The sequence below is a fragment of the Triturus cristatus genome, chromosome 8 (genome assembly GCF_964204655.1).
Source record: "Triturus cristatus chromosome 8, aTriCri1.1, whole genome shotgun sequence".
Taxonomy (NCBI): Eukaryota; Metazoa; Chordata; class Amphibia; order Caudata; family Salamandridae; genus Triturus; species Triturus cristatus.
In genome coordinates this window covers 1,678,589,449-1,678,597,363 of record NC_140591.1, presented here as the reverse complement: position 1 = coordinate 1,678,597,363, position 7,915 = coordinate 1,678,589,449, and positions in this window count along the sequence as shown.

Here is a 7,915-nt window from a genome sequence, read left to right as displayed (position 1 = left end):
CCTCGATCGCCCTCTAAATCCAGGATTTAAGGAGCCCCCCTGACACCAGAACCACAGATCTGGTCTGACGACCAAGGAAAAAGGAAAGACAAGAGTGTCTGCATTGTCAGGACTGAATAAAGAGAGATGCGAAGTACTGCACCTGTGGCTGACATCTTGCAAAGGCCGGACAACAACTCGTCCAGGACCAGAGGACCAGTTCCAAAAAGAAGGTGAACCCCTCTGCAACCCAAGTGCTTCACCTGAACTCCCTAGGGCTAGAGGTACTAGTCCCCTGCAGTCGTCAGACACAAACCATACTTCCAAGTTCCAAGAAGCACGGTCCGCCAGGCTCCATTATGGACCAGCCTGAAAGTAACTGGTCAGAAGCCTTCAAGGAAGAGTCGTCCTGAACCTCACTAACAATTTCACGTCCTACCCCATTCCTGGGACCGCTGGAAGACTCGTAACCCATCTATCTTTGCTGGGGCCATCGTTTGTTGGTCACCTGGTGAGTTCTGACTGATTCACGTAATGCCCCACACAGAGGGACCCATCTGCAGATATCCTCCTCCGCTTCTGTGGCCCAATTGTCGAGCCCTTGCATCCCAAAGTTGGTTCAGCAGTCCTATTCAACACCACGGAGAGCCAGGAGCAAACCCTGGAGCTAAGTACAGCTGCTCTGCCTGGTGATTCCTGGTCCTGGGGCCCCTCCAAGCTCTGCATCCAAGGGGCTCCTCTGAACTTCACCTCCAGGCACTGCCTTGTCAAGTGCTGCGGTTTTTGACAGCGCTCGCAGATCCTGTTCAGCACGAAGGACAGCCAAGTCACCGCAGCACCTTTACACATGTTCCTCTAAGTAAGCCTGACTGCTCTTTGCCACTCTACCAGGACTGAGCTAAGGTTACTAGTGTGAAACCGAGGTCCACTTTTGGGTATTGTGTTAGTATTACATGCTAAGACCTCCCAGCCATACCACACATTACTGCCACTTGCGACAGTAGGCGATAAAGGGGTTCAGATTACAGGCTCATCCAATCCTTCGCCTCTCTGTAGAGTGCACCGCGCAATGATCCGGTATGCAATTATAAATGTGATTATGTGTGAAATCTATCAGATGCAAGGATGTGCGTACAGGAGAGCTGGTGCAGTGTGCATGCGGGGAGCGGTGAAATGAATCAGATGCAAGGACGTGCGTGCAGGAGAGCTGGTGCAGTGTGCATGTGGGGAGTGTTCAAGTGAATCAAATGCAAGGACGTGCGTGCAGGAGAGCTGGTGCAGTGAGCATGCGGGGAGTGGGGAAGTGAATCAAATGCAAGGACGTGCGTGCAGGAGAGCTGGTGCAGTGAGCATGCGGGGAGTGGGGAAGTGAATCAAATGCAAGGACGTGCGTGCAGGAGAGCTGGTGCAGTATGCATGTGGGGAGTGGCAAAGTGAATCAGATTCAAGGACGTGCAGGAGAGCTGGTGCAGTGTGCTTGGGGGAAGTGGTGAAGTGAATCAAATGCGAGGACGTGTGTGCAGGAGAGCTGGTGCAGTGTGCATGCGGGGAGAGGTGTAGTAAATCAAGTGCAAGGACATGCATGCAGGAGAGCTGGTGCAGTGTGCATGCTGGGAGTGGTGAAGTGAATTAGAAGCAAGGACATGAGTGCAGGAGAGCTGGTGCAGTGTGCATGCTGGGAGTGGTGAAGTGAATTAGAAGCAAGGACATGAGTGCAGGAGAGCTGGTGCAGTGTGCATGCTGGGAGTGGTGAAGTGAATTAGAAGCAAGGACATGAGTGCAGGAGAGCTGGTGCAGTGTGCATGCTGGGAGTGGTGAAGTGAATCAGATGCAACGACGTGTGTGCAGTAGAGCTGGTGAAGTGCATGTGGGGAGTGGTGAAGTGAAGCTGATGCAAGGATCAGCATACAGCAGATCTGGTGCATGCAGGAGAGCTGGTGCAGTGTGCATGCGGGGAGTGGTGAAGTGAATCACGTGCAAGGACGTGCATGCCGGAGAGCTTGTGCAGTGTGCATGCGGGGAGTGGTGAAGAGAATCAAATGCAAGGACGTGCATGCCGGAGAGCTTGTGCAGTGTGCATGTGGGGAGTGGTGAAGTGAATCAGGTGCAAAGACGTGCATGCAGGACACGGTGAATAGAGGGTCCTGAAGGGGAAAGAGATGAGGGGAAAGATGGGTAGACTGAGTATTTTAGAAATATAGGAAGAAAAAAGTGAGTGAATATCAACAGACAGATGCAGAAGAGATTGGTGTGAAGAGGAGAAGGCCGCCTTCCACAGACCACTTGATGTTTAATTCACGGTCTGCTTAAAAAGGTGAAATGACTTTGTATCTATTGATATGTGCGTCACTGAAAATAACTAAGGTTAAAGGGGCATTATCGTTAGGTGGAAACATCAGTTAAAACAAACCATTCCACCGAAAGTCAACAGTTATAGTTATTTCAAGTTACTATATCTCGTGCCCTATGTTAACTATACCTCGATCCCCCGCCATGCACAGCTCTGTTAACAATTGCTGCAGTGACGTTATCGATGATGTCATAACTGATACAACAGATGGGGTAGTTAGCAGGACAGGAGTTATAGTTACTATAACTGGTGAATTTCAGTGGTTTTGTTTGTTTAGAAACTGTGGTTTTAACTGACATTTTCACCTAACTATAACATCTCTTTGTTTTTTAGGTTTCGCCTAGCGTTGCAGCACGAATGTGCTGCCATCGCTTTGCGAGGCATGCAATATACACTATAGTGTGGAAGCTTCATGGAAGCTCCGCCCACTCTCCAGCCCATCTTCTTCATTGGCTTAGGTTACAAATGCTGTCTTCGATTTGCTTTAAGCTTGTTAGTCCCGCCCCATGACAGCCATGTCAGTCATTTGTATCCTTCCATGGCTACTGGCCCCTTCACTGCGCAGACTACTTTCTTCCCACCCCTCCTAAACCTCCACCCACAGTCCAATGCCTTCTCGCCGCCCCCCCTTGTGCCTCCGTGTTCCGCTGTTGCTGCTGTCTCTGGGGGTAATTATGTGCCCCCCAGGACATCGCTGGTGCCGTCATGCCGCCTGCCTGGCTTACACGCCTATCAACTTTCCAGGAGTACCGAGAGCACTGCGTGCATCACCTCCGCCGGCCCGTTGCCGAAGTGAAGTACTAAGGGCCGGTATTTTATCACCACCGGCCCCCGATCTCCAGGACTGCTGCGTGTTCACTTTTTAATCACTGCCGCTACTCAAGCTGCCTGCCCGAGGCCGGGTCCGTGATCAGAAAGGAGCCGAGTTGCAGTGAGAACAAAGCCAGAGGGTTGCCTAGCAACCGGGACTCCCGTAACCAGGTCATTGAGACGCAGAGCGGAGAAAGGAAGTTCCGTCTCTGCCGAAGCCGCGCCGCTGGAGGAGGAGAGCTCCCATTGGAGTTCCGCCTGGAGGGAGGCATCAACCGCTAGAGCAGCCCCCAGGTAAAAGCTCTCAGCCGTGCTGTGTTGATACTAGGCCGGGAGCGGGTAGCGAATGCTTGTTTAGTAAACTTTACAGTTTGGCTTTCACTTTATTCAGTTATTCCCGGATTACAGCCTTGAAAGTAATGCTGTCGAAATCCATAGTGAAATTGCAGTTTCGCCGTGTAATTTATTATCAGCCACCCACAGCTCTTAGCGATAAGGCGAGCAATGAATGTCTGTCGCCGTGGACTGCCCAGAGTGGGGCAGCAGGAATTTGTGTCTCTGTTGCAGTACCAGAGACCTTTAAGTTAAATTGGATGTCGGTGCCCCAAGAGCCATTTCCATCCGCCTTTCAAAGTTTAAACTGATTGTTTTGTTTCACGTGTCTAGATGGTCAGTGGCAGCAGTCTCTGACTGATAACAGTAGAAAGGACTGCGCATTACAACCTAGCGGCATATTTACAATTTTATCGTTAATCACCCTCTAAATGTCAAGGGTTCATAAAATATTTCTGGAATAGTAGAAATTTCTGTTTTTATGTGTGCGGGATAGGGCTTGGTTGGTCATTGCCCTCTACAGATACACTCTTGACAAATTGTTTAATGCGTTTAACCTTACGTCATAAATTGTATTGTTTGAGACATTAGAGGACATCTGCTCCGAAGTGCACCAAATATTTCATTTTGCACATTCAAAAAAGTGCACCGTCATTAGTTTAGGTATTATAGGTGGATACCCGAATATTTTTATTTATGGAGGGGTTTATTGCTCCTTCCAGTGAGAATGTGCTACGGCGCACAACCCAAAGACCCCCTAGAGGCGAAAAAAATGAAATATGTCACTGGTAATGCAATCGCATTTCTGCATTGATGGATGGCCTTGTTTCGAGGCCAGATAAACCGAACGAGCACTTAGCAACAGTAATCTTAAAACCTACAAATGAATAGGAGAACTCGGATATGTGCTCCCAGCTATCCAAGACCTCTCATGTAAATCATGGTTTCCACTATAGCACGTTTTCTTGCTCTTTTCAAATACTTTTTTATTAATCCATCATAACCTTCATATGCGCTGTTCACATGGGACAATTGACAGCCCCTATGATAGGTTTGACCGTTTAAGTCCTTGGTGTTACATATCACTTACGTTTCCAATGTTTCTGTAACTGACTTTATAAAAAAATGTAGCTGCTTACCTTATTGATATATCGTTTATAGATTACAGTATAGTGTAGACCTGGGCTAAAATTTCGTTCCGGTCGCGGAAATTGCGAAATCCACTTTCGCAAATTATCACGAAAATGTTAAAAATTATCGCAAACACGCGGAAATATCGCGAAGATGCGGAAGTTTTTTTCCCGCATGTTCGCGAGATTTTCTGCATGGTTGCGGCTCGCCAACTTACCCATGTGGTTGCTCGCGGGCGCGGCCATCTTGTTTTCAGTTGTCTCGCAGTGCATGATCGCGAGAAGAAAGACGTGATCGCGCGATGCATGACGTCACTGCGGACGCGAACTGTCGCGAGACAGCGCAAATGGCTAAAAACAATACAACATGGAGAACGCGACCGGATCAAGAAAACTTGTCGGCGAACGCAGGGATTCAGGTAAGGCGATCGCGTGCGCGCGAGAATTGATTATTTTACAGCCCGAGCAAGAAACAAATTATCGCCAAGCTGCGGAATGCGGAAATTTTGACATATTCGCGCTTTCCGCGGAACGCGAAAATGTCAAATTATCGCAATTTCCGAGAACGGAACGAAATTTTAGCCCAGGCCTAGTTTTAAACCCTTGCAAAGCTGTTTACATACCTCCTAGGCCTGCAGTCATTTACATTTTCTAGGTCTCGCCTACGTAGCGCGCATGCGCTGAGTAGGAAAAAGACCTGTAGCAATCGCTTCGGTTTTTGTCCCAAAAACGTGCACACGTTGCATTGTCTTCAATGGCAACGCGTGCACGTTTGGCGATTCCCTTGCAGCAGCGAGCTCGACACCATATGTTTGTAATTAACTTGCAAACACATGGTATGCGTGGCTCGCTCCCGCAAGGGAATCGCTGTGTGTTCTCTCGCACTCCCCCCACCCCTCCCACTTGTTAGCCCACTACTGTTTCACTTTCGCGGCCGCGGGGCCGCGTTTGTTTTTCAGCGCTCTTTGTATTCAGAGGACGGCAGCCACACGCAAAGCCAACCGAAGCCTTCCTTGGCTATTGATCCTCGCTGTTGTTGGTCTGCAAGGCAGCCAGGGTCGGTGCGGGCGCCGGGGGTCCTCTAGGCAGAGACCTCTTTTAAACTGGGAAGTGCTCCCCCGAATCTGTGCACTAGAGCAGGTCAGCAGTCAGGCCACAACCTTTGGATGCCAAACATGCAACCCTCCGCGGGCCTGACAATGCTGGGCCAAGTAAAGGGCGAGGAGTGTGCTTGGGAATGAGCGAGCGTAGAAGAGGCTGCTTCACGGAGCACAGGTATGTTGTTTTTTATTTTCAGAGGAATGTAAGCGAAAATTGAACGGGCACCACTGTCCACTGTTGGATTGCGAAAGCGCAGGCAATCGAATGTAATGGGATCTGTCGCAAAGAAACGCAAGGATTTCATGCAAATTGTCCCGTCAGTGATGTACAAAGCACATCAAGTCTCACAACAGCCCTTACCTCAGTTTCTTGTGGTGCAAACAGTAAACTGAAATTCCACGGGTTCCTTCCATATTGAACCCAATGATCCTTTTACTTCTTATTTAAAACATATCTAGGTAGAGGAGAGGATCAAGGCAGAGCAAATTTTAGGACATGGGGATTGGAACATGGTGTCTAAAATTTAAATGTAAAGTTTTTGACCTTTGACTCTCTTTTTAATGACATCAGTGTTCTTGTTTTCACTCTTTCTCTCCTGTATAGTTACTTTTGTGCAGATACTCTTCTGTTCCCATTAGAATACTGTTCATGTACATGCTTACTGCTGGCCATGACAAGTATGGGTACACGGCATATTTATGTGTTGAAATATTGCTGTACTTAGACAGTCTGTTTGGTTTGATGTTTATATTTTCGTTCGAGTGGCATGCTCTTGCCATGTGAAAACAGTCCCATGGAAATCCTCTCTGGATGAAAATAACTTGTAAATATCCAGCCCTTGAAACCCTTAAAGCATGGCCAGGCTGTCACCTCTGTGTATGGGGTTTCCCTGTGGCTGCATTCCAATGTTCTGAGGCCCTGCAGCATGTCAGCTGCTCGCTCTAAACGTCAGCGCCTGCTTCGCAACACCCTGCAGATAGCACCGTATATTTACAGACTACACACTCTCTGTATGCACTGTTATTTTGTAACATTTGTATACAGTTTTGGGTTTACTCCTCAAGGAATTCCTTTCACCTGTAATGTATGTTATACGTTCTTGTTGCCTTGCCAGTAGACTCTTAGTGTGGTGAATACCCAGGCCCGCCACAATGATCCTAGATTGGCTTTTCCTGAAGAATCTGGGTCGGTGCTGACCGCGGAAGACAATATCGACCTAAATGGCTTTGGTGATAGAATTTTACCCCTAAAGGTTGTTTATGGTGAAGGAACTAGTCAGATAACCTCCGAGGTGGTCCAAGTAGACGAGAGTGAAATAGTTCCTCCTGGTATGACTGGTAACGTGACTGTCACTGTTCCTGTAGATAGTGAGGTTGGTGATTTTCAACTCCGTTCATTGAATCCGGCGAATTTTGTGCCACAAGAGAGGGGGCAGGGGGGGGGGTAACCTCATCAACAAATAAAATTATGACTTTGTCTTGGAATATTGCCGGCCTGCGAACTAAAAGAGGCGATACAAAGTGGAAGGCTTTCCTTTCTACCCACCATATAATTGCCCTTCAAGAGACGTGGGAGGCTAAAGATCCCTATTATTTGGATGGGTATCAGTCCTTTAATAAAAACGCTGTGCCCTCCTCTATGGGGAGATCTCGGGGGTCTCTCGTTATTATTTAGCCTCAAGTTACTGTAAAGTATAGAACTATTAGCGACTAGCTCTCCAAATATACTGGTGGTTAAACTTGAAGGTGCCAATCTTCCGCCATTATTAGTGGTGAATTTTTATAACTCATTTACTAGGTCTGATGAATTGGAGCACCTAAAAGCACTGTTTACATTCTTGGACGAGTTTGATGCAAGTAATGTTACTCCTTATTCTTTTTTACTTTTTGGCGATTTTAATATTCATGTATGTCATCTCAATTGTTTTGAAAATTTTAATTATGATCATTGCCCTCAAGAGGTAACTCACTTTGAACACTCTAAGGGTGGGATATACCTAGAGTGGATTGTATCTGCCCTTCATTTATTTGCTCCTGTACAAGATTCCTTATCTCCTGTCCCTACATTCACTGGACAGGGCCATTATAGTACGATTGATGATATTTTTGTTTCTTGTCTTTTGAAGGATCTTATAGGTTCTTTTTGTGTCACTCAAAATGCCTTAAGTGATCACAATCCTCTCACTATGGAAATTAATATTAAGGCTGTGACT